Source organism: Eleutherodactylus coqui, chromosome 13 (assembly GCF_035609145.1).
Source record: "Eleutherodactylus coqui strain aEleCoq1 chromosome 13, aEleCoq1.hap1, whole genome shotgun sequence".
Lineage (NCBI taxonomy): Eukaryota > Metazoa > Chordata > Amphibia > Anura > Eleutherodactylidae > Eleutherodactylus > Eleutherodactylus coqui.
Window position 1 is genome coordinate 9,269,580 of NC_089849.1, and position 27,782 is coordinate 9,297,361.

General features: G+C 47.8%; 1 long non-coding RNA gene across 1 annotated transcript; it reads right to left on the bottom strand.

Moving 5' to 3' along the window:
* On the bottom strand, nt 1-27,782 carry LOC136588017 (uncharacterized). Its single transcript, XR_010787528.1, has 3 exons — nt 27,677-27,782; nt 18,055-18,157; nt 1-71 (listed from the first exon to the last, which is right to left on the bottom strand). It is a non-coding gene; the product is annotated as an uncharacterized lncRNA (long non-coding RNA).

The window sequence follows — 27,782 nt, forward strand, 5'->3', positions numbered from 1 at the left end:
CCAGCAAAATATCTTTAAAAACCCATCTCTTTGATCAGAAGTAAATCTCTTGGTCCTCATGATCCCGCTGTCTGTAAAAAGGTAAAAAAAAAACAATTTTAAAAATAGAACAAAAAAATCAAAATGAATCAAAATTTAGAATTTTCCAAATTTACCCTGATTTTACCTCCAAAACAACTTCAGAGCGACTTCCTTATGCAAATGCCAAGAAATATTTCTCAAAGTTAACTTTACCCCTTGCGGCAATCGAGAAGCTTCTAACGATATAATAAGTCAACTTTTTTCTGCTTTTTCTTCTTTGCAAACGTTCTCCATCTCTGGCAGTGAAAAGTCTAATTAAATATTTTCCCCTGCGCTCACGCACCTCCCAGTATTATTCTCCTGTAAGACCTTGTCAGGACGACGCAAATCAGAAAAAAAACCTTCAAAATAGCAACTGCTTCACATCGCCCGAGGGACGAGGCCTTCTTAATTCCCACTTGTGTTTGCACCACTGTTCTCTATTATATATCACCCGTCTAGTAGAAGATGTCAAAACACTTTCTGCGGGAAATTACTGGAGATTCAGTATTATCTAAAGAAATGTCAAATTCTATTAAATAATCCGGAAAGGAAATTTAGTTTCTTGTTGTTGATTCAGATTGGATATTTAGTAGCAGAGAATGACAATATTTGGTACAAATACTCTGCACCCAGAGGTAGCTGAATAGCACTGCTGGTATCTGGCAAAGGTCAAAAATTGCAATAAACTCCTCCCCTTAAAACATGATTTGGTAATAATTATAGTCACATGTAAGAAGAAGTGCTTCATGGCTGCCGGTAGGCGGTGCCTCTTCTCATCTCCCTCTCCCTTTTGGCTGTCAGCAACCACTATGTCTTCAATGCACCATCTGCCAGCTGTCAGTGCCACCTGTAGGGTGTGTGCGCGTGCCTGGCCCACCACTTAAAGGGACAGCACATCCATACAGTTTTTCTATCCTCAACCAATCTTTCCCTGGTAAGTAAAGGCACCCACCTTTACTGGAGGATGCTGGGGTAACAGTTTCCGGTTCTGAGAAGGTTTCTATTTCTTTCTTGACATCTGGTTTTGACTCTTTCCTATTTACCCAGCTTTGCTGGATTCCACCTGTCCTGACCTTGGCTTGGTCTTGGACTACAATTTGCCTGATTGTTGCTTGCCCTGCTTATTTCACTGCTTTGCATGGACTCTATCTGTTCTGACCTTGGCCTGGTAAATCGACTACATCCCTGCCTGTCCCTTCAGTACTGTACCTCTGACTTGCCTAGTTAACTATCACTGCACTACAACTACTCTTGGGGCAGCAGCCAGGGAACACTTGCACCTAAGACCAGAAACTGGCAGTGTTTTCCCTGAATGAAGCTGCACGTAGTGACTGCGTATTTGGTCGTTCTTGCCTTTTTTTTGTTGCTGTCATATTCACTGCATTTTTCATGCACGCAAAAAAAAAGAAGGTTGCATAGATGACATCTGCCCCGGGCTTCCTCACACGACCGTATTTGCGCATGTTTTGAACACATAAAATATACACACGCAAAGCACAGAGAATAGAACCAATGGATTTCAATGGGTCAGTTCTCACGAGCGTGTTTTGTGGACACATTTTGCGCCCACACCCGCTTTATCTTTGTTTTGTGCAGCAAAGGTCCCCACAGAAGTCTATGGGAGGTGCGCAAATACACAAGCGGAGGCGTGAAATACTGCATTAAACCACAAAAAAAAAGAAAAAAACATATCTGGAACTCATTAAGCTAAATAGCCTTATAAATAAATCGAAGAGGTTTGTCACATGCGTGTGTGCAGTGGTCCTGTGTGCGCAGAAAGTACAGTACTATTCGCTGACCTGTGCAAATCAACATCAACAACCTCGTTCATGCACAAATACATCACCCTGAAGCACACATACTTGTGCATATGGTTGTGTGAAACTGCCCTTCATTCATATTCGCTGTGTACCTGCGCCATCCCATTGACTTTAATGAGAAATTTTGGTCTGTAATGTGGACCAAAGTAGGACATTCATGCGAGTCAGGAGGGTCTGAATACCCCAATACAAATCACGGGATTTATGCCGCCCGTATTGTGCATGTAAAAAATATGTGTGTTACGCGGAGCGCATATATGTCTGTGGCAATGAGCCCTAGGACTTTGGTTTCCTGAAAGCTAAAAAAAAAATATTAGTGTGACAAAATTATTAAAAATATAATTTAAAAGATGAGACCATTGAATTTGCTGAATACTTGAAAGTTTTCTTACAAGGAAAAGGGCAAAATTATTTAATGTTTTGTTGGTTTATTAAGGGCTCATTCACACTATTGCCTCATTAAAGAGCTCATTCACACCATTGTAGGCATTTACTATAGGCCGCCCGGACAAGCAGAAGATATGGATGAACTCTTTCTACATCCGATGGCCAAGCTCTCAAAGAAGCCCAACATGGTGATCATGGGAGATTTTACCCATCCAGACATTTGTTGGGAATCTCTCAGGTAAAAGTAATGGATCCAACAGATTCTTATCCGCTCTTGGTGACAACTTTATCTTCCAAAAGTTCAAAGAGAAAACAAGGGGATCTGCCATCTTGTACCTAATTCTTATCAACAGGGAGGGAATGGTGGAGGAAGTAAGGGTGGCTGGGACCGTAGGAGGCAGTGATCATGTGATCCTTGGATGTTGGATAATAAGGGGAGGAAGACCTGAGAAAACTCAGACCTCAAGGTTGGATTTCAAGGCCGAGTTTATTGGAGGTGGAAAGAGGGAAGAATCCAATGACTGGATGTTCTTAAGGACAGAAATGTCCAAGAAGGTTGGGAAATTTTGTGAAATGAGATTCAAAGCACAATCGTTACCAATCCCTAAAAGAAGGAAGAATGGGAAGCATTTAAAGAGACCTGGATGGATGAATGCAGAACTTGTACATATGTTAGAAACAAAAGAAAAATATGTTTATCAAATGGAAAGAGGGGGGAATATCTAAAATAGAATATAATGTGGTCTGCAGAAACTGTAGGGCAAGTGTCAGAAAAGCAAAAGCTAATAATGAATTGAGGCTTGCAACAGAGACCAAAAGCAATACAAAAGGATTCTGTGAGTATGTCAAAAGCAAAAGAAAAGTCAAAGATGCTATTGAATGCTTACAAGATTAAAATGGTGAATTGGTTAAGAATGATGTTGAGAAGGCCCAGCCAAATGAATTACATCCTAGGATAATAAAGGAAGCAGCGGCGGTAATTGCTGAACCCCTCACCATAATCTTTGAAAATTCCGAGAGAGCAGGAGAAGTCCCAGAAGATTGAAAAAGGCCCAGTGTTGTCCCTATCTTCAAAAAAGGGAAAAAGGTGGATCCAGGAAACTACAGGCCTGTGTGCCTGACTTCTATAGCGGGAAAGATCTTTGAACAAATTATTAACAGTATGTATGCAAGTATTTGGAGTAATTAACCAGAGCCAGCATGAGTTTGTAACCAACAAGTCATGCCAAATAAATCTAATTTCCTTCTATGACAGAATCACTGACTGGGTTGATCAGGGAAATGCGGTGGATATAGTATATCTTGACTTTAGCAAAGCATTTGACAAAGTATCTCATACTATCTCATACTATACTTATTGAAAAAATGACCAAATATGGGATTGACAAGGCAACTGTTAGGTGGATTCACAACTGGCTGAGTGATCGTACTCAAAGAGGGGTCATAAATGGCTGCACATCCAAGTGGAAGAATGTATCAAGTGGGAACCACAAGGCTCTGTCCTAGGCCCAGTGTTGGTCAACATTTTTATAAATGATCTCGAGGAGAGAATTGATGGGAAACTGATCAAATTTGCCAACGACACAAAGCTAGGAGGGATAGCTAACACTAGGGAAAATAAAGAGAGTATTCAAAAAGATCTAGAAAAGCTTGCACAGTGGGCGGCGACTAACAGAATGGGATTTAACAAGGAGAAATGCAAAGTCCTACATCTGGGCAAGAAAAATGAAGAAAGCACATACAGAATGGGAGGAATTGGACTAAGCAGCAGAACATGTGACTTGGGTATACTAATAGATCATAGACTGAACAAGAGTCAACAATGTGATGCAGCAGCCAAAAAGGCAAACACAATTCCGGGATGTATTAAGAGACGCATAGAGTCTAGATTACGTGAGGTAATTATCCCCCTCTACTTTTCCTTAGTCAGACCTCATCTGGAATACTGTGTCCACTTCTGGGCACCCCACTTTAAAAAAGACATAGACAAACTGGAGCAAGTTCAGAGAAGAGTTACCAAGATGGTGAGCAGTCTGCAAACCATGTCCTATGAGGAACGGTTAAAGGATCTGGGAATGTTTAGCTTACAGAAGAGAAGGCTGAGAGGAGACTTAATAGCGGTCTATAAATATCTGAAGGGCTGTCACAGTGCAGAGGGATCAGCCCTATTCTCATTTGCACAAGGAACAACTAGAAGCAATGGGATGAAACTGAAAGGGAGGAGACACAGATTAGATATTAGACAGTGGGGGAGATATACTATACTGAGCATCTAATATGTCCAGGAGGATCAGCAGACAGAACAAAGGACAACCAACGGCCTCTCATTGTACAATACTGGAGCTGGTCTCAGGCAACCAATTCTCCCCACTAGCCCAAATGGAACAGCCATCCCACAACTCTGAGAGCCCCCCATTACCAGTCAGACCACTGACTCATCTATAATGCCTCAAAATTCCGACCTTTCAGCATCGGAGTCTATGCTTCTTACCCACATCAAGAAACTGTTCCGAGATGAACTTCAGACTGCAGTACATGACATCTCCAAACAGATTAATGATTTAGGCCAACGTGCTAACGATCTTGAACACAAGACCGACGACATTATTGATGCGCTAGACCATGAGAGAGCAAGATGGGATGACTATGCTGAAAGGGTGGAAGCTCTCGAGCTAAAATGTGAAGACCTTGAAAACCGGAGCAGAAGAGCAAATATTCGTATCCGAGATCTCCCTGAATCTATCACCAACCTGAAGAAGGCTGCTAAAAATTTGTTCTCTGCCCTCCTCCCCCAAGTGGCTCATGAATCTTTCCGCGTGGACAGAATACATTGTGCCCTCTCAAGACCGACTAACATTGACCTCCCAAGAGACACAGTACTAAAGCTTCACTACTCTGAGATGCGGGACTAACTTCTATCGGCTGCCCGTAACCTAGATTCATTGCCGGGGGTTCCCCCCCTCTGTCTACATATTTGCTCATATTGCACCGTCCACCCTGGCTAAATGGCGAGCCCTGAGACCGTCACCCGGGCCTTGCAACAGGCAAACATCAGATATCGCCGGAATTTCCCATTTGCTTTACTGGTCCGCATCAACCAAAGATCGTTCTCTGTTAAGACACTGGAGGAAGGAAAACGTATGTTAGAGGAAGAACACATTCCCTTTGAAGCTGAAATCGGCAGGTCCCCCAGGCCACAACGACCGGCTTGCTCCTGGACAACGGTGGGAAATCCTCGCCACAGGGCGGCAACAGCTGAAAGTCGAGACCCGACCGTCTGAGACAGCTATGTATCCTACGATTTATCCTGTTTTGCATTTTCTGAGGGCCTGAAGTCTTCCAGGCTGCCCATTGGGGGGCCTGGGACAGTTCACTGCTCTTTCTCCTGTTCTTCAGTTCACGTTGGACATTAAACACCGGAAGGAGAATTCTTTGAGACCAGTGTGAGCGGTCTTATTCAAGTATGCTCACTGGCCTTATACAAAACATCATGTGATGATCTGCGCCTTGACCTTCGTGGATCGTTACGTGAAAGTTTGCATCTACTGATGTTTGTCCGGGTGAGACCCTGAAGCATACAATATACATATTGTTGGCCCCCGCGGTACTTGACGGATGTGAATAAGCACAACACCACCACAAGCTCCATACGGGTCTCATATGGATAAATGCAGAATTACATAGATATAGTGTCCTCCGGACTTTTTGGTTTAAACCAGTTTAGTTACTTAAAATGCCATGTTTAGACGCTTGTTATTATTATGCTATATTTACGTACTGGGACGGAGCGGAGAAACTTGATGCCCACTCCCTTCCAGACTCCACCCTCCACCCTCTATATGCATAGGGGGATACTCAGTTTGGGATTTCTTGGGTTTTGGAACCCAACATTGTTTGACACTTTGATAACTTTCTCATTTTCTTTCATGTTTTATCCTATGTTGAAATTTGCCTCCACACGCTGTTTGCCTAATGCTCAATATCTTGAGAGTCCTCAGTCGTTACGACAGAATTTTAGGGTTACTCGGCCTTCTCTCTCCTCCTCACAATGGTCACCATAATCTTACACAACGTTAAAGGATTTAACTCCCCACTTAAGAGAAAGAAATCTTTTACTCAGTACCTCAAAACTAGGCCTGATGTCATCTGTCTTCAGGAAACCCACTTCTCATCCTCCTCTGCTCCCAGACATCTGCACCCCCAATACTCGCGGACATACTCATCGTTAGCAGCCAAAAAACACCAAGGTGTCTTGGTCCTTCTATATAACTCTTCCCCCCTCGCGATCGACAACGTCGAAATAGACCCCTCGAGTAGATTTATTATTATACAAGGTATGTTACGAGATCAAAAAATGGTCCTGGGGAACTACTAAGCCCCGGTTAACGACCCCTACAAGCTATTCACCTAGATCTCCAGAAAACTTAAAACACTGCCTAAAGTCTCCATCTATTGGATGGGAGATTTCAATATGGTGCTCTCTCCTGCCCTGGACCGCTCGTCTCATTGTTTAGATAAAATTAGCCCTCATCAAATGGCTTCGATATCCGCTATGGTAAAAGATCTGGCATTAGCAGATAGCTGGAGAGAGGTCCATGGCTCGAGTAGGGGTTATACCTTTTTTTCGGCCCCTCATAAATCTTATTCGCGTATTGACTGGGCACTGGTCTCAACTCATCTACTTCCCATCCTTGCTCAGTCAAGACACATTCCTTGTGCATGGTTGGACCATGATATCGTCTTAACACATCTTGTAAGCCTCTCCCCCCAGCCTACATCTAGGAGATGGAGACTCAATGAGTCTCTACTGAAGGATCCCATAACCTATGCCCAGATATCGGATAAACTGGCAGAATTTTTGTCAACAAATGACAATGAAACCACACAGCCTGTGTGGATCTGGCTGGCGCGCAAAGCCTTTATGAGAGGCCAAATTTCCTGGATAGCTTCCATCAAAAAGAGGGAGAAAACGCAGGGATAACAGGCCTTGAAGAGGCGCTTCGCTTTACTGGAAATAGCAACCAGAAATGTCCTAGTATAGCCCTGACTAAAAATACACGGGACACAAAGCTTCAGATCAACCTTTTATTTACAACCCAGGTAGAGAGGGGCCTCCAGTGGACACAGTCCGTCTATTTCAAACTAGCTAACAAACCTGATAAATTACTGGCAGCCCGTCTCAGAATGAAGGAAAGGATTAATTTGGTCCACTCTAGTAGAGCAGAAAATGGGTCATGCACCTTGAACCCAGACAAAATAGCCCACACTTTTCTCGACTTCTATAACAAGTTATATAGATATAAACCTCAGAAATCCCCCTCTGCCCCTCAGGATTTTCTGAAGAACATAACTCTTCCACAACTTTTAGATCACCAAAGCGACCATCTTGGCCAACATATTTCAGTGGAGGAGACAGTCAAGCTCCTAAAGCCGGGTAAAGCCCCGAGCCCTGACGGTCTGACGGCCCTGTACTATAAAAAATTCGTCACCTCCCCTTCTCATCCCATAACACGTTTTTACAGTGATATCTTATCAGGAAAGACGGTTTCCGACGAGTTCTTAAAAGCACATATAACAGTTATTCCCAAGCCCAATAAGGAAAACACCTCACCCAAAAACTATAGACCAATTTCACTCCTAAATCTAGACTACAAGATTTTGACCAGTATCCTAGCAAATCTGTTAAATATCTTCCTTCCTGCATTGATCCATAAAGATCAGGTTGGCTTTATCCTCTCCCGACAGGCCCCAGACAATATTAGAAAAGTCCTCAACCTCATACATGACTCAAAAATCCTCAAAACCCCGCAGCTAACTCTGGCCCTGGATATTGAAAAGACCTTTGACAGCCTCTCGTGGTACTACCTTTTTGCAGTTCTAGGGAAGGCAGGCATCCAGGGGAACTTCATCATAGTGCTACGTGCTCTTTACTCAACTCCCTCAGCAGAATTAAAACTCCCTACTTCCATAGCAAATAAAATATCTGTGCAAAGAGGAACACGGTAAGGCTGCCCTCTGTCCTCAGCCCTTTTCGCACTGGCGATGGAACCCCTTGCCCAGATCATCAGAAAAAACCTGAACATCTCAAATGTGATGGCAGGAAACCAAGAATATAAAGTTAGCCTTTTTTTGCGGACGACATTCTCCTCACCCTATCTAGACCCCTCACCTCTCTACCAAATCTAATAACAACCCTAGATTCTTTTGCAGAAGTCTTGGGATTGGTAGTAAATAGAGATGAGCGAGCACCAAAATGCTCGGGTGCTCGTTATTCGGGACGAACTTTTCGCAATGCTCGAGGGTTCGTTTCGAGTAACGAACCCCATTGAAGTCAATGGGTGACCCGAGCATTTTTGTATTTCGCCGATGCTCGCTAAGGTTTCCTTGTGTGAAAATCTCGGCAATTCAAGAAAGTGATGGGAACGACACAGAAACGGATAGGGCAGGCGAGGGGCTACATGTTGGGCTGCATCTCAAGTTCACAGGTCCCACTATTAAGCCACAATAGCGGCAAGAGTGCCCCCCCCCCCTCCCAAAAACTTTTACTTCTGAAAAGCCCTCATTAGCATGGCATACCTTAGCTAAGCACCACACTACCTCCAACAAAGCACAATCACTGCCTGCATGACACTCCACTGCCACTTCTCCTGTGTTACATGCTGCCCAACCGCCCCCCCTCCCCCCCACAGCGCACACCAAAGTGTCCCTGCGCAGCCTTCAGCTGCCCTAATGCCTCACCACCCTCATGTCTATTTAGAAGTGCGTCTGCCATGAGGAGGAACCGCAGGCACACACTGCAGAGGTTGGCACGGCTAGGCAGCGACCCTCTTTAAAAGTGGCGGGGCGATAGCCCACAATGCTGTACAGAAGCAATGAGAAATAGAATCCTGTGCCACCGCCATCAGGAGCTGCACACGTGGGCATAGCAATGGGGAACCTATGTGCCACACACTATTCATTCTGTCAAGGTGTCTGTATGCCCCAGTCAGACTGGTAATATGTACCTTAACAGTAACCGCGTTGGTGGGAATGTGGTGGTGACTGCGGACCTAGTAGCACGGTTGTATTTTGTTGGTTTTCGGAATGCGGCCAGGATTAAGTGGGCCGTGGCGGGGGGATGGTGGGGGGGTCTCTCTTGTAGTGTCGGTAAAGGTGAAATTCTTGGTCTGCCACCAGACGAACCAATGCAAAGGCATTTGCCAAGAATGTTTGTTTTCCCTGTTGGAGGAGGAGGGGGATGTTTTTGAGGCACTACGTGTCCTCTACACGTGTCCGTGGTTATATGCACCTTTACAGTAACCGCGTTGGTGGGAAATGGCCTCGCCGCCATCATGTCTTTGGGAAGCCTCTGTTTCCACACCCCAGAGACATACCATTAGCAGCGGTATAGGCAGAGCCCAGAATTCGTAACATTTCAGCCGTAGCATTAGGGACAGGCCCCACTAACATATCACTAGCAGCATTATAGGAGGAGCGCAGTCTTCGTTCCATGTCAGCAATAGTAGCACTCAAGACAGGCCCCAGTAACAATTCCGAAGCAGCATTATAGCGGGAGCGCAGTCTTCGTTCCATGTCAGCAATAGTAGCACTCAAGACAGGCCCCAGTAACAATTCCGAAGCAGCAGTATAGTGGGAGCGCAGTCTTCGTTCCATGTCAGCAATAGTAGCACTCAAGACAGGCCCCAGTAACAATTCCGAAGCAGCAGTATAGTGGGAGCGCAGTCTTCGTTCCATGTCAGCAATAGTAGCACTCAAGACAGTCCCCAGTAACAATTCCGAAGCAGCAGTATAGTGGGAGCGCAGTCTTCGTTCCATTTCAGTAGCTGCAGTATAGCCAAGGCCCAAGTTACATTTATGTAGCTAAAGTGTAGGCCAACCCCACACACCTTTCTGTACCATGAGTGCAGGTGAAGAACATACAAATTGCTATGATTACACTGTAGGTGAGGGCCCCAAAAAATTGGTGTACCAACAGTACTAATGTACCTCAGTAAAAATTGGCCATGCCCAACCAAGATGGCAGGTGAAACCCATTAATCGCTTTGGTTAATGTGGCTTAAGTGGTAACTAGGCCTGGAGGCAGCCCAGTTTAACGAAAAATTGGTTCAAGTTAAAGTTTCAACGCTTTTAAGCGCATTGAAACATATAAAAATTGTTTCGAAAAATTATTTGAGTGAGCCTTGTGGCCCTAAGAAAAATTGCCCGTTCAGCGTGATTACGTGAGGTTTCAGGAGGAGGAGCAGGAGGAGGAGGAGGAGGAATATTAGACACAGATTGATGAAGCAGAAATGTCCCCGTTTTGGATGGTGAGAGAGAACGTAGCTTCCATCCGCGGGTGCAGCCTACGTATTGCTTATGTATCGCTGCTGTCCGCTGGTGGAGAAGAGAAGTCTGGGGAAATCCAGGCTTTGTTCATCTTGATGAGTGTTAGCCTGTCGGCACTGTCGGTTGACAGGTGGGTACGCTTATCTGTGATGATTCCCCCAGCCGCACTAAACACCCTCTCCGACAAGACGCTAGCCGCAGGACAAGCAAGCACCTCCAGGGCATACAGCGCGAGTTCAGGCCACGTGTCCAGCTTCGACACCCAGTAGTTGTAGGGGGCAGAGGCGTCACCGAGGATGGTCGTGCGATCGGCTACGTACTCCCTCACCATTCTTTTACAGTGCTCCCGCCGACTCAGCCGTGACTGGGGAGCGGTGACACAGTCTTGCTGGGGAGCCAGAAAGCTGGCCAGGCCCTTAAAGACTGTTGCACTGTCTGGGCTGTACATGCTGCTCGATCTCTGCACCTCCCCTGCTACCTGGCCCTCGGAACTGCGCCTTCGGCCACTAGCGCTGTCGGATGGGAATTTTACCATCAGCTTGTCCGCCAGGGTCCTGTGGTATAGCAACACTCTCGAACCCCTTTCCTCTTCGGGAATGAGACTGGGAAGGTTCTCCTTATAGCGTGGGTCGAGCAGTGTGTACACCCAGTAATCCGTAGTGGCCAGAATGCGTTGAATGCGAGGGTCACGAGAAAGGCATCCTAACATGAAGTCAGCCATGTGTGCCAGGGTACCTGTACGCAACACATGGCTGTCCGCACTAGGAAGATCACTTTCAGGATCCTCCTCCTCCTCCTCCTCCTCCTCCTCCTCAGGCCATACACGCTGAAATGATGACAGGCAAGCAGCATGGGTACCGTCAGCAGTGGGCCAAGCTGTCTCTTCCCCCTCTTCCTCATCCTCCTCATCCTCCTCCTCCTCCTCCTGAACGCGCTGAGATATAGACAGGAGGGTGCTCTGACTATCCAGCGACATACTGTCTTCCCCCGCCTCCGTTTCCGAGCGCAAAGCGGCTGCCTTTATGGTTTGCAGGGAACTTCTCAAGATGCATAGCAGAGGAATGGTGACGCTAATGATTGCAGCATTGCCGCTCACCACCTGGGTAGACTGCTCAAAGTTTCGAAGGACCTGGCAGATGTCTGCCAACCAGGCCCACTCTTCTGAAAAGAATTGAGGAGGCTGACTCCCACTGCGCCACCCATGTTGGAGTTGGTATTCCACTATAGCTCTACGCTGCTCATAGAGCCTAGCCAACATGTGGAGCGTAGAGTTCCACCGTGTGGGCACGTCGCACAGCAGTCGGTGCACTGGCAGATTAAAGCGATGTTGCAGGGTGCACAGGGTGGCAGCGTCCGTGTGGGACTTGCGGAAATGTGCGCAGAGTCGGCGCACCTTTACGAGCAGGTCTGACAAGCGTGGGTAGCTTTTCAGAAAGCGCTGAACCACCAAATTAAAGACGTGGGCCAGGCATGGCACGTGCGTGAGGCTGCCGAGCTGCAGAGCCGCCACCAGGTTACGGCCGTTGTCACACACGACCATGCCCGGTTGGAGGCTCAGCGACGCAATCCAACGGTCCGTCTGCTCTGTCAGACCCTGCAGCAATTCGTGGGCCGTGTGCCTCCTATCTCCTAAGCTAAGTAGTTTCAGCACGGCCTGCTGACGCTTGCCCACCGCTATGCTGCCACGCCGCGCGACACCGACTGCTGGCGACGTCCTGCTGCTGCTGACACATCTAGATTGCGAGACAGAGGTTGAGGAGGAGGGTGCTTTAGTGGAAGAAGCATACACCGCCGCAGATACCACCACCGAGCTGGGGCCAGCAATTCTGGGGGTGGGTAGGACGTGAGCGGTCCCAGGCTCTGACTCTGTCCCAGCCTCCACTAAATTCACCCAATGTGCCGTCAGGGAGATATAGTGGCCCTGCCCGCCTGTGCTTGTCCACGTGTCCGTAGTTAAGTGGACCGTGGCAGTAACCGCGTTGGTGAGGGCGCGTACAATGTTGCGGGAGACGTGGTCGTGCAGGGCTGGGACGGCACATCGGGAAAAGTAGTGGCGACTGGGAACTGAGTAGCGCGGGACCGCCGCCGCCATCATAGCTTTGAAGGACTCCGTTTCCACAACCCTATACGGCAGCATCTCAAGGCTGATAAATTTGGCTATGTGGACGGTTAACGATTGAGCGTGCGGGTGCGTGGCGGCGTACTTGCGCTTGCGCTCCAACACTTGCGCTAGCGACGGCTGGACTGTGCGGTGCGAGACATTGCTGGATGGGGCCGAGGACAGTGGAGGTGAGGGTGTGGGTGCAGGCCATGAGACGGTTGTGCCTGTGTCCTGAGAGGGGGGTTGGATCTCAGTGGCAGGTTGGGGCACAGGGGGAGAGGCAGCGGTGCAAACCGGAGGCGGTGAACGGCCTTCGTCCCACCTTGTGGGGTGCTTGGCCATCATATGTCTGCGCATGCTGGTGGTGGTGAGGCTGTTGGTGGTGGCTCCCCGGCTGATCTTGGCGCGACAAAGGTTGCACACCACTGTTCGTCGGTCGTCAGGCGTCTCTGTGAAAAACTGCCAGACCTTAGAGCACCTCGGCCTCTGCAGGGTGGCATGGCGCGAGGGTGTGCTTTGGGAAACACTTGGTGGATTATTCGGTCTGGCCCTGCCTCTACCCCTGGCCACCGCACTGCCTCTTGCAACCTGCCCTGCTGATGCCCTTGCCTCCCCCTCTGAAGACCTGTCCTGAGTAGGCGTTGCACACCAGGTGGGGTCAGTCACCTCATCGTCCTGCTGCTCTTCCTCCGAATCCTCTGTGCGCTGCTCCCTTGGACTTACTGCCCTTACTACTACCTCACTGCAAGACAACTGTGTCTCATCGTCATCGTCCTCCTCACCCACAGAAAGTTCTTGAGACAGTTGGCGGAAGTCCCCAGCCTCTTCCCCCGGACCCCGGGAACTTTCGAATGGTTGGGCATCAGTGATGATAAACTCCTCTGGTGGGAGAGGAACCACTGCTGCCCAATCTAAGCAGGGGCCCGAGAACAGTTCCTGGGAGTGTTCCCGCTCCTGAGCAGGTGTCATTGTAGTGGAGTGAGGAGGCTGGGAGGAAGGAGGAGCAGCAGACAGAGGATTCGGATTTGCAGCACTGGATGGCGCAGAACTGCGGGTGGACGATAGGTTGCTCGAAGCACTTTCTGCCATCCAGGACAGGACCTGCTCACACTGCTCATTTTCTAATAAAGGTCTCCCGCGTGGACCCATTAATTGGGTGATGAATGTGGGGACGCCAGAAACGTGCCTCTCTCCTAATCGCGCAGCAGTCGGCTGCGACACACCTGGATCAGGAGCTCGGCCTGTGCCCACACCCTCACTTGGGCCTACGCGTCCTCGGCCACGTCCACGTCCTCTAGGCCTACCCCTACCCCTCAGCATGCTGTATTACCAGTGATTTGATTTCCCAGGCAGGAAATAAATTGGCGCAAGCCTGCAGGCCAAATATAATTTCTTTTCCTTTTTAGCAAAGGGAAGACCCCACTGCGTATATTCAATGAACAAGAAGTTTAATATCTGTGGTGTGGCCCTCAAAAAGTGTCACACAACTATAGTGTAGCAGAGATATTAACTCTAGCAGAGCAGAGCAAGCCTGCAGTAAAGCGTAGCTGGTTGCGTCTGATTTTTGTACGTTGTACACGCAGCACACACGTACACGGAGACCTTAGGACTGACAAAGGCAGGCCGAATATAATTTCTTTTCCTTTTTAGCAAAGGGAAGGACCCACTGCGTATATTCAATGAATAATAACTGTGTTGTGGCCCTGCCTACACAATTCTGTCCCTGTAGTATCAATGGAGGGTGCAATGCTCTGCACAGACGATTTTTAGAAGAAAAAAAAATATGCAGCACAGCTAACAGCAGCCAGCACAGTACTGCACACGCTTAAATTTGGCCCTAGAAAGGACCGTTGAGGTTCTTGAAGGCTACACTCACTCCTAACACTCTCCCTGCCTATACACCACTTCTGTCCCTAATGCCAGGTGCAATGCTCTGCACTGCCGATTTTGAGAAAAAAAAAAAAAAAACACTGCTAGCAGCAGCCTGCACACAGGTAGATGTGGCCCTGAGAAGGACCGTTGGGGTTCTTGAAGCCTACACTGACTCCTAACGCTCTCCCTACAGCAGCACCAGCACGATACCACTGTCCCTCAGCTAACTCACAAGGCATGTGTGGCGAGCCGCGGGAGGGGCCGACTTTTATACTCGGGTGACATCTGATCGCCCCAGCCACTCACTGCAGGGGGGTGGTATAGGGCTTGAACGTCACAGGGGGAAGTTGTAATGCCTTCCCTGTCTTTCAATTGGCCTGAAAAGTGCGCTAACGTCTCAGAGAGGAAACTGAAAGTAACCAGAACACCGCGTGGTACTCGTTACGAGTAACGAGCATCCCGAACACCCTAATATTCGCACGAATATCAAGCTCGGACGAGTACGTTCGCTCATCTCTAGTAGTAAACAAGGATAAAATGGAAGCCCTATTCCATAACATCTCCCCACACTCCCAGAAACTTATAGAACTAAACTTCGGCTTCAAGGCATGCCCACATTACATTACCTACTTGGGTATTAAACTCACTCCCAATTTAGACGCACTATATAAGTGGAATTACCCCCCTCTGTTTGCTTCCCTAAAAGCTGAACTGAAAAAGTGGAGTCAACCCACCCTCTCATGGATAGGCCGTATCAGCTTGGTTAAGATAAACATCCTGCCTCGCCTCCTTTATCCATTTAGATGCCTCCCTATAGAGGTTTCTTCAAAAGATTTACAACAAATGCAGAAATCCATCTTCCAATTTATCTGGGGAAATAAAAGACCCAGAATTAAACAAAACGTGATGCAGTACCATAAAAGAGTGGGAGGTCTGTCAGTACCTACCCTGAAAAAATATTATTTAGCAGCCCAACTGTCGCAAATCCCCCTTATGTTTGCAGGCACAGGGAGACCCTTGTGGGTGGATCTGGAGGCTTCTCTCTTAGCCCCCACGGACCTTGGGGTAATCTTTTGGGACAGAGATTGGAAATTCCCAAATACCCGCCACCTATCTCCATTAACCTACCGCCAGTTTCTGATCAGGAGGAAAAATAGATTTAAATACGCCATGATGTCACCTATTTCGCCGCTGCTACTGGTTATCCCCAATCAGGCATTTCCTCTGAGTTTACAAGAAGAAAGCTATCAGTGGTGGTAAGCTAGGCGCATTACGCTCGTTTATCACTTTATGCCATGTGGCAAACTTCTCTCCTCGCACGGCTGATCAACAAATATTCAGTTCCAGAACGCCTATGGTTTGAAATAAGGCAAATATACGGCTTCCTGCGCTCCCTGCTAAGCGCCGCTGGCCCCTCCGTCACCCCTACACCCTTCGAAGGAACCTGCATTTGGTCTCCACTCCAATCAGGCATAATATCCTCACTTTATGCTAGCATGAACAAACCCCTCTCAGAAACCAAAATCCCTTTCATGCAACGCTGGGAGTCGGACCTCGGCATCTCCCTTTCCCTACCTGGATGGCAACATTATTGTACCTTTATTTCAAAGGGCAGTCACCAAGTAACTCTTGCTGAATCTTCGGTAAAAATCCTACATAGGTCCTACCTAGTCCCCGCAACGATCCACAGATACTCTCCATCCACTTCCCCGAACTGTTTTAGGGGCTGCGACAGCCTGGGCTCGATAGCCCACACATGGTGGACCTGCCCTTTGGTTGCCGCGCTTTGGAGAAGGGTAACCAGTCTTATCTCTGTGCGGGGCATTGCCTCTCTCCCCATCTGTCTGCCTCCTGGCCAACAAACCTCTGGGTTTCAACAATCAACAACATAAGCTTTCGCAACAGATATGCATGGCGACTAAAATCTATATCGCATCTCAGTGGCTGTCACCCACTCTCTCTCCAGAACCAATCATCGCAAGAATATCGAGAATGATGCTTTACGAAAAATTGTCGGCCGTGAGGGAAGACAGTATGGACCTGTTCCTTAAGACTTGGAAACCCTGGGCAGAGTTCCTAGATATACCAGGCTTAACTAGGCCCCTTTTTTCATGAGCCGTTGATCTGAGATTGGGGGTCGGCTCGCCCCCGACACTTCAGAGAAGGAGGAAAAGCGGGTGACCCGACTACATACTGAAATAGCAGATATAGGAGGGCCGTGAGCGGGAGACGGGAGAGGTCGGGGGATACAGACGTAAATGATGAAAGGGGTGATAGGGACATCACATACCACATGTGGGTAAAGACGGGGAGGGAGGAGGAGAAGAGGAGGACTGCGAGTAAATAGGCTAACCCGTTAGATCTCATCAAAACAATCTGGACTCTTAATCATATATCTATGGTTCTTATTTTCTATATGTTTACTGATCCCCAGATGCCCCCTGCGTGGGGAATTCCTTAAAGCAGAACCTTTTCTTACATTGAGAAATTTCAATAAAATATTTTGAGACGAAAATTTGGAACAAAAAAACCCACATAGCCCTCACAGAGCTCCGCCCATGGAAAAAAAAACAATGGGACTGTGTGCAGCGATGCAAAAAAATATTTTACAAATGAAAGTTTTTTTAATTGTGCAAGTAAGTCATGAAACTAGGAGGTTAGTATGTTATATTTTTATGGCTGCAGTGGTAGGAATTAAAAAAAAAATATATTGCTTTGTTTGTTTTATGTGAAATCTGGTAAAACTTTTTTTTCCAGCTTTTTTACCGTAATATTGGAAAAGAATAACTATATTTATTTTTACTTTTTTTGGTCCCACTAGAGGACTTGAACTTGTGGTTGTCTGATTGCTTGTAGAATATGCTACAATACTCCTGTATTAGAGACGATATTGTGCTTCTGATGTCAGCCTATTAAATCCTACCACAGTCAGGGCTTAATAGGCTGAAATCCATGGAAGGTCTGGCAGCCTTCCTTTATGCCACGGACTTCCGTACAAACACATCAGCACCCTACCATGCTGTGTGGGCAATGAGCCACTGGTTGGACACCCCCCTCCTCCGACTAGCTGTTTAGATAAAACAGTCAATACTAAGTAGTAAAACGGTCATGACTTGAGCTAGTAGTGATCGCGGCTGTTCTAAGCAACCATCAGGTAAAAAGTGTGCTTGGCTAAGGGGTGAGAGGGGGCAAAAATAATTCAAAAACTGTTCAGTTTAGTCTTAGGCCCCTCTATTAGATCACTTCTTGCAATGCGTTATAATAGGATTATCAGGAAGTAAGGCAACATGGTTTTCAAGATCTCTGCTTGCTGTCATTCAATAGGAACTTTATTAATTAACTTACAAAGGACACAAATCAGACCTTGCTATGCGATGGACTCGGCTGAGGTCACCTCTACATGGAAAGCCTTCATCTTCCATTATATCTGAAACGATGTGCAGCATACAGGGGTCCGCAGTGGGGTCACATTCTGAGGTAACTCACCCCAAACTTTCAGTTCAGGCATCTCAAAGACTCATGATCTGCTCTCCTTGGTGTTCCCGTCCCATCTGCTCCGATTCTTAAGGTCGTTTGGTTCCCATAAGCCCTAAAAGAAAACCACATGTTACACAGAGGAGGGAAGTGTCCTCCATGACGGTCCAGGCCTGAGAATGTTTAGCTGCACAAATACGGACACTGGTCTGTTCTATGTCAGAGAGGACAAACACTGCATTCCCTACGGATGAGACGGCACACCACAGCTGGGAACAATCAGCCGGACCCTGCACTGAACCGTAGCACCTTCTACAGAACCACAAGAGTCTGTCATTCATTCTTGAATATCGGGGACAGTATTATAGCAGTTATATTCTTGTACATAGGGGGCAGTATTATAGTAGTTATATTCTTGTACAGAGGAGCGGTATTATAGTAGTTATATTCCTGTACATAGGGGGCAGTATTATAGTTGTTATATTCTTGTATATAGGGGGCAGTATTATAGCAGTTATATTCTTGTATATAGGGGGCAGTATTATAGTAGTTATATTCTTGTACATAGGGGGACAGTATTATAGTAGTTATATTCTTGTACATAGGAGCAGTATTATAGTAGTTATATTCCTGTACATAGGGGGGGGGGGGGCAGTATTATAGTAGTTATATTCTTGTACATAGGGGGCAGTATTATAGCAGTTATATTCTTGTATATAGGGGGCAGTATTATAGTAGTTATATTCTTGTACATAGGGGGACAGTATTATAGTAGTTATATTCTTGTACATAGGGGGCAGTATTATAGTAGTTATATTCTTGTACATAAGGGGGCAGTATTATAGTAGTTCTATTCTTGTACATAGGAGCAGTATTATAGTAGTTATATTCTTGTACATAGGGGGCAGTATTATAGTAGTTATATTCTTGTACATAGGGGGCAGTATTATAGCAGTTATATTCTTGTACATAGGGGGCAGTATTATAGTAGTTATATTCTTGTACATGTGGGGCAGTATTATAGTAGTTATATTCTTCTACATAGGAGGCAGTATTATAGTAGTTATATTCTTGTACATAGGGGGCAGTATTATAATAGTTATATTCTTGTACATAGGAGCAGTATTATAGTAGTTATATTCCTGTACATAGGAGCAGTATTATAGTAGTTATATTCTTGTACATAGGGGGCAGTATTATAGTAGTTATATTCTTGTACATAGGGGGTAGTATTATAGTAGTTATATTCATGTACACAGAGGCAGTATTATAGTAGTTATATTCTTGTAGATAGGGGGCAGTATTATGGCAATTATATTGTAGCACATAGAGGAATTATTATTTTTGTAATATTCATGTTTATAGGAGGCGGTATTATAATTTTTTATTCTTGTACGGTATGTCTAGTGCAGAGATTCATTACTGATTTTCTTACATTCATCAAAATAAAAATTATTAAACACTTGTCGTGTTAATGTCAGTAGTGGCTACAATTTCCATTAAAGGGGTTGTCCCGCGCCGAAACGGGTTTTCTTTTTTTCAACCCCCCCCCCCGGTCGGCGCGAGACAACCCCGATGCAGGGAGGTAAAGAGCGCTTACCTTAATCCCCGCGCTCCGGTGACTTCAATACTTACCGCTGAAGATGGCCGCCGGGATCCTCTGTCTCCGTGGACCGCAGCTCTTCTGTGCGGTCCATTGCCGATTCCAGCCTCCTGATTGGCTGGAATCGGCACGTGACGGGGCGGAGCTACACGGAGCCTGCATTCTGCACGAGCGGCTCCATAGAAGACAGGAGAAGACCCGGACTGCGCAAGCGCGGCTAATTTGGCCATCGGAGGGCGAAAATTAGTCGGCACCATGGAGACGAGGACGCCAGCAACGGAGCAGGTAAGTATAAAACTTTTTATAACTTCTGTATGGCTCATAATTAATGCACAATGTATATTACAAAGTGCATTAATATGGCCATACAGAAGTGTATAGACCCACTTGCTGCCGCGGGACAACCCCTTTAAGTTGTGCTCTGTACATTACTTTTTTTATAGTTTTTTTTTGTTCTGTGGTGACATTTTCTATAAAGCAGATCATTTGGGTTATGATTAGTCCTCTATTACGCCCATGTACTTGTCTCTTATATTGTTGGTGGCTTCTATGTGACTAACACTGTCAATAAGACAATGACAAGATTCCTCAGCTCCTATTGATGTTGCTGGAGGCACTTTTTGAGGTCACTGCATGATTTTCAGTTTTCTTTTGATATTTTGAGTTTTGACAAGTTCAGAAATTCAATCTGCCTCTACCAAGAACCTTCAATGACAGAAATGTTGTTCTTCAGAAACATCTTTAATGTCACACTGTCACTTTTTTGACATGAAACGATTTCTTCTATCCCAGCAGTATGTAAAAATCATGAAAAATCTAAATTTTTGACACATTTTAAAGTAATATAAATGAAACAAATATTATCTAAGTTTTATGAGTTTGCAATCATCCCGTTCTCTGATGAGCCTCCATATGGGAGGCACCACCTCTGTGTAGGAAAGGCTTGGATCTCCAGTGTTCTTTTGACCGTGTGTACTGCAGGCTTGTTTACACTTGCGTATACAAGGGTCATATTGCCTTAATTTGGGGGTACGGGTATTGGCCAAAAATATAAGTGATTCACAGCAAGTTGTGGAGCCATCAGGTTTTTAGTCAACAATTCTGACCACTGTTCATTGACTCCTTCTATTCCGATGGCTAACATTCGAAAGACAACATTCAAGATGAAAAGGCTGTGGTACATGCAGATACTGATGCACCTTCAAGCTGTGCTTTTCAATTAAAGTAATGGACCATTACTGGTAGTGATTAGTGTTGAGCAAACTTTTAAATAGTTTTTTGGCTGGTTTACCAAATATGAGCAAAAGCTTAGCTTCATTACAAATTAATTTAACACGAACCCAAACTTCATTCACCATTGCTAAAAGACTACCTAAGAGCCATAAAAGACGTCCTCCTCCTCCAATGTATGCGCTACATAAAGGTGATTAAAATGAAGAAGGAAACCACATAAACAAAGGGAGAAAAAACTAGGATGCAGATGTCCTTGCTCAGATGAGAACCTAGGATCCGAGCACTGCAAGGCAACAGTGCTAGCCACTGAGCCACCATGCTGCTTCTTCCTCAGTTTTCTTCTTAATAAATGTAAGCACTTTATATTCAAATTTTTTTATTATGAAGAAGAAATTCACACAAACACAGGGAGAACATTCAAACTCCATGCAGATGTTGCCCATAGTCAGATTTGAACCTAGATCCCCAGCACTACAAGGCAACAGTGCTAATTGCTGAGCCACCACACTTGTTCTTTCTTACTCATAGGACAGTAAGAAGGACCAAAATAAACACTAAGAGAACAGAAACACTGCATGCAGAATTTTCCTTGGTCCTTGTCCCAGCTTTGCAAAGTCACAATGCTAACCACTGAGCCACAGTGAGGAGTAAGAAGGCTTATTAGAGTGTGGGAAGAAACCCAGACAAACACAGGGAGAACATACAAACTCCATGCTGATTTTGTCCTCTGTCAGGTTTGAACCTGGGACCCCAGAACTGCAACAGTGCTTGCTTTTGATACACCATGGAAGGAGCATGGTGACTCAGTGGTTAGCATTGTTGCCTTGTAACTCTGGTGTCCTATGTTCAGATCTCACCAAGGATAACATCTACATGGAGTTGTATGTTCTCCCTGTGTTTTATCTATCCAATGCATACATTTATTGAGGAGGAGGAAAAAGAGGATTTTTTACTCACCGTAAAATCCCTTTCTCGTCTCGTCATTGGGGGACACAGCAAAGACCGTGGGATATAGCTACTGCCACTAGGAGGCGACACTAAGCATAAAAAGTGTTAGCTCCGCCCGCTGGCTATATTCCTCCTGCCGACACCCAGCTGATCAGTTTGTGTACAAGCAGTAGGAGAACAACCACGCGGGAGCGAAGTTCATCAAAAGTAACGATAAGACACCAAAAGCTACAGTTGCAACTAAAAAACAGCACCATGTGAGACTTACGGAGCCAAGATCCCGGTCAGTACCTGAAAGTGGTGCCATTGATAACAACAGAAAAGATGGGCGGGTGCTGTGTCCCCCAATGACGAGACGAGAAAGGGATTTTACAGTGAGTAAAGAATCCTCTTTTCTCGCTAGTGTCATTGGGGGACACAGCAAAGACGTGGGATGTTCCAAAGCAGTCCCCGAGTGTGGGAAAGTCTAACAAAAAATATGCATGCGGTCAGATTACAGCTGTCTGTAACACTCTCCGACCCAGCGAGGCATCAGCCCACGCGAATGTATGTACTCAATAGAATTTAGTGAATGTATGCGGCGATGATCAGGTAGCCGCCCTACCCAAATCTGAGGCAGAAGCACCATTGTGAACTGCCCACAAAACCCCTCTGCCCTGGTGCAGTGAGCCATTACCCTCAATGGAGGAGGCCTACCCTTTACTCGGTACGCCTCCAATACCGCCGAATGGACCCAGCGAGAGATGGTCACCTTGGAGGCCGCCAGGCTTCGCCTTGGCCCCTCCAGAACCACAAACAAAGAATCAGAAAGCCTAAATGATTCTGTTAGGTCTAGATAGATTCTTAATGCGTGGACCAGATCTAAAGTATGCAATGCTTGCTCCCTCGGATGGACTGCTGCCGGGCAAAAAGAGGGCAAGACAATGTCCTCATTAATATGAAAAGCCGTCACCACCTTGGGAAGGAAAGAGGGCACTGGACGCAAGACCACGTTGTCCAGATGGAAAACCATGAAGGGAAGCCTGGCCGAGAGCGCAGCCATTTCGGATACCCTCTGAATTTAAGTAACTGCAATTAAGAAGGCAATCTTCCAGGACAGCATCGTCCACGGTACTTCTCGCAACGGCTCGAATGGATGAGCCTGAAGGGCGTCCAGGACCAAATTTAAATCCCAGGGTGGCACCAGAGATCAGAATGGCGGCATGGAATGTATGATCCCCTGCATAAACATATGCACCGCTGACCTAGATGTTAAGGGCCAATGAAACAGAATGGACAGGGCAGAGACCTGGCCCTTGAAGGAGCTAGAACTGATTCCTATCTCGAGCCTGTCCTGGAGGAATGACAGAAGACGGGCCACAGAGAAACGCAGGGGCTGAACACCCCGCTTTTCACACCACAGGAAAAAAACTTCTCCAGACACAGTGGCACACCCTTGACAAAGAAGGTTTCCTTGCCTTAATCATTGTCTGGACCACCGAGTTTGAGAAACCACGAGCCTTCAGAACCGCAGCTTCACCAGCCATGCCGTCAAATGTAGCGTGGACAAACTGGGGTGGTAAAGGGGAACCTGTGACAGAAGATATTCTCGTAGCGGAAGTCACCATGGTACGTCGGCTAGCAGATTGACGAGCTCCACGTACCACACCCTCCGTGGCCAATCCAGAGCTATAAGGATCACCGGCAGACCTTCCCTCCGGATTCTCCTGAGCAAGCAAGGAATGAGGGGAATTTGGGGAAATGCGTAAGGGAATGACACCCCTGACCATGGGGTTGTCAAATCATCCACTGCCCGGGCCCACGGGTCCCTCGATCTGGCCATGAAGACATGATGCTTGCGATTGAGATGGGACGCCATCAAATCTATATCCAGCTGACCCCATTTCTGGCAGATCGCCTGAAAAATCTCGGAATGTAGTCCCCATTCCCCCGGATCCACTGTCTTCCTGCTGAGGAAATCAGCTATCCAGTTCTCTACCTGGAATAAAGATAGCCGACAGCACCTGGAGATGATCTTCTGCCCATGACAGAACCCCCTCCACCTCTGCCATGACCGTCCTGCTGCGGGTACCTCCTTGGTGATTTATATAGGCGACAGCAGTTGCGTTGTCCAACTGGACCTTCACTGAACACCCCGACAGCTGAGGTGCAAAAAACTGCAGTGTCTTGAGAACCACGCGCACCTCTAACACATTGATCGGAAGGTGCCCCGATCAATGTGCCTTGTGCCACCCGGCTCCCTAGCGTGCCTCCCCATCTGGTCAGACTGGCATCCGTCAAGAGCACCTGCTACTGAGGTGGCAGGAATGACCTGCCCCACTGTATTCTTGGGGAGTCCAACCACCAATGGAGAGAATGCTGTGCCCTCGGCGGGATCAGAATCCTGCGATCGAGGGAGGCCACTGACTTGTCCCATCGTGACAGAATGGACCACTGCAGGGGGCAGGCATGAAATTATGCAAACGCAATCGCCTTGAAGGCTGATACCATGAGGTCCAACACCTTCATCCCTTGCCGGCTCGTCACCGGAAGCCGCAACTCCAGGGAGCGCACCTGTTCCTGCAGATAGCAGTGTTTCTCAGAAGGGAGACACACCTGGCCAAGGTGGGTGTTGAACATCATCCTGAGAAAGTCCATGCACTTGGATGGCATAAGCGAGGATTTCTGGCGGTTGATGACCCACCCGAATCTGGATAGAGTGTCCCTTGTAATCTGCAAACTTTTCAGGTTGCCCTGGCAAGAGGGGGCCTTGAGCATAATGTCATCTAAGTACGGTATGGCCACGATCCTTCTGGAATGGACTGCCATAACCGCGCCAGAATCTTTGTATAGACCCTGGGGGCCGTCGCCAGTCCAAAAGGAAGAGCCACAAATTGAAAGTGATCTTCCTGGATGCAAAACGCAGATACTGCTGATGTGCTGGGTGAATGGGGACATGCAGATACATGTCCCTGATGTCTATGGATGAGAGAAACTCCATAGATGCCACGACAGAATGCAGAGACTCCATACGGAAATGTTGCACCCTCACAAGCCGATTCAGCCTCTTCAGATCCAGGACCGGCCTGACCGGCCCGTCCTTCTGGGGCACCACAGAGAGGTTGGAATAAAACCCCCTGAAGTACTGCGCGGGAGGAACCCGCATAATGACGCCTTAAAAAACAAATTCTGGATCGCCTGGCGAAAAGCCACGGCTTTCTCCGCACAGCCCGGAGTCCTGGACCTAAAGAAGCGATCGGGGCAAGCAATAAACTTGATAGAGTAACCGTCTGACACGACCTCCTGCACCCAGGCATCGGAGGTCTGGGACAGCCATACTTTGCTGAACCGAGAGAGTCAACCCCCCACTCTGTCCAAAAGGGGTGGGAGCTGCGCCTCATGCGGAGGACTTAATGTGCGGGGTTCTGCGGAGAGGGGGCCTGGCCGCCAAGACAACTTGGGCCTACCAGATGACCTCCCCATCTGTGTCCGTTCCTGAGGACCCTTCCTGATTTCCGGCCTAACCGGACTCATTTCTTTTTTGGCCGGCTCTGAGGAAGATGGGCGTTCTTACCCCCCCCCCCCCCCCCCCCCCGTAGCCTCGGAAATAAATTTGCCAACCAGGCGCCGAAAGACCAGACCCCACAAAAGGCCAACTAGTCAAAGACCCATTGGAAGAGGCATCCGCCTCCCAGGATTTAAGCCACAGAATATGCCGCGATGCCACCGAAGCTGCGAAAGCCCGGGCTATCAGCTTTGCCGCATCTAGTGATGCTTCACACAGAAATTTTCCCGCTTGCTGAATCTGCAGTGCCATTTCTGCTAAATCTTTTGGGGGCGTGCCATTCTAGTGCGTAACTGCTTTGCCCAATCCGTGGCTGCTTTACTTACCCAGGTGGATGCAAATACCGGCCTGAGTGTCGACCCTGCTGCCTCAAACACCAACCTGGCTAACATGTCCAGTTTCCTATCACTCACATCCTTAAAGGGGTTGTCTCACGCCGAAACGGGTTTTTTTTTAATTCAATAGGCCCACCGTTCGGCGCGAGACAAACCCAAGGGATGGGTTAAAAAAAAAAAAGTTTATTACTTACCCGAATCCCAAGCGACTTTTTTCTTCCTTTACCAAGATGGCCGCCGGGATCTTCACCCACGATGCACCGCGGGTCTTCTCCCATGGTGCACCGTGGGCTCTGTGCGGTCCATTGCCGATTCCAGCCTCCTGATTGGCTGGAATCGGCACACATGATGGGGCGGAGCTACGAGGACCAGCTCTCCGGCACGCCCCATTCACCATGGAGAAGACCGGTCTGCGCAAGTGCGTCTAAAAACGCCAGAAGACAGCGAATTCAGACGGATCCATGGCGACGGGGACGCCAGCAACGGAGCAGGTAAGTGAATAACTTCTGTATGGCTCATAATTAATGCACGATGTATATTACAAAGTGCATTAATATGGCCATACAGAAGTGCTGAACCCCACTTGATTTCACGAGACAACCCCTTTAAGGGAGGAGACATTGGCCATGGGCAAGGTGGTGTGCCTACCCAAATAGGATACCGGCGGATCAACCGTTGGCGATACCGACCACTTCTCAACCAAATTTTCTGGAAAAGGGTACATCACCTCCAGACCCTTGATCTGGCAAAGCGCCTCTCCGGGAAATTCCATTACCTGGCTACTACCATGTCAAAATCCTCTGGCGGAGGGAACGTTTTTGGAGGCTTTCTTCGCCTACAAAAAGAAAAAGATACTGACGGCGAGGCGGGCACTGGCTCAGATAACTGAAAAGTATCCCGCACTGCAACTTCAACCATGGCTGAAAGCTTGGAAACCTGCTCCAGCTCCAAATCTGAATCCTAGGAGGAATCAGATAACATCTTCAAAGATTCGCCATCCTCCTCCAAAGACGGCTGTGACTCTGTGACCGGCCTATATCTTTTATGGGCATGCTCTGCGCCACGGGTCCTCCTCGGGCACTGAGGTGTCCAGGGACCAATCGAGCCTATCTAGGATTGCCCCTGAAGCTCATGTAAGATCCGACACTGCCTTGGACAAGGAGCGGGCCCACTCCGGCTCCACCACAAGAGGGGGCTGCGCTGGTGGCGCAAGCTGTGCGGCCGCCTGTCTCGCAAGGGCGCAATCACCTCAAAGCGGCTCCACCTGTTCACACGGAAACTTCACCTTACAGAGCATGCATAATGCGTAGCTCTCGCTGACCCCTGACCAGGTTCCTGAGTCACTGGGCCGGACATGGCGCTGAATGGAACTGCGCTGCAACCATGCCAAAAACAAGGGTGGGGGGTGCAGGCTAGCAGGAGGGGGATACAAACAGGGAAGGAGCCTGCTACGAGGCAGAGCTCACCCATGTCTGTTGCTGCGGTGATAAGGTCTTCTCCAAATGTGCCCTTTGCCATGGCTGACGAAGCTGCTGTTGCTGCTGCTGCTGCTCATACCACCATGGAAGGAGCCCACAGAGGGAGGGAGAGAGAGCAGGAAAAGGCCCTCTTCTTAAATTTTGCGCCGTGCACAGGTGGGGGGGGGGGGGGGGCGTGGCCGATGACATCACTGATCACTGTTAGCCTGCAAGGAGCCTCCAGGCGATGTGCCCGCGCTGGAAACCTCCCACTGATGTTACACGCCGGGGGTGGAGCCACCTGCCAACCCAGAACTGTGCCAGAGAAGAAAAACACTGCTGCCATAACCCCCAAAGTACCAGAAACTGGTAACCCTTCACCCCCCCCCCCCCATTGAGCACTGCAAAGGAAGGGAAGGTGGGAGCGACGAAGTGGAGAGCACCCAGAGCTCCAGGGGAGAGAGAGTGGGGAAGAAGGAAAAAAGGAGTGGGGGGGAGGAGGGGGCATACTCACCATCCTGATGCCCCTGGGCAAGGTCCCACAGTGGGCCATCACTTCCAGCAGAGCGCTCAGCCTATCATCGCCTGCCCTGCGCGGGGAGGGGATGCTGACCACCAAA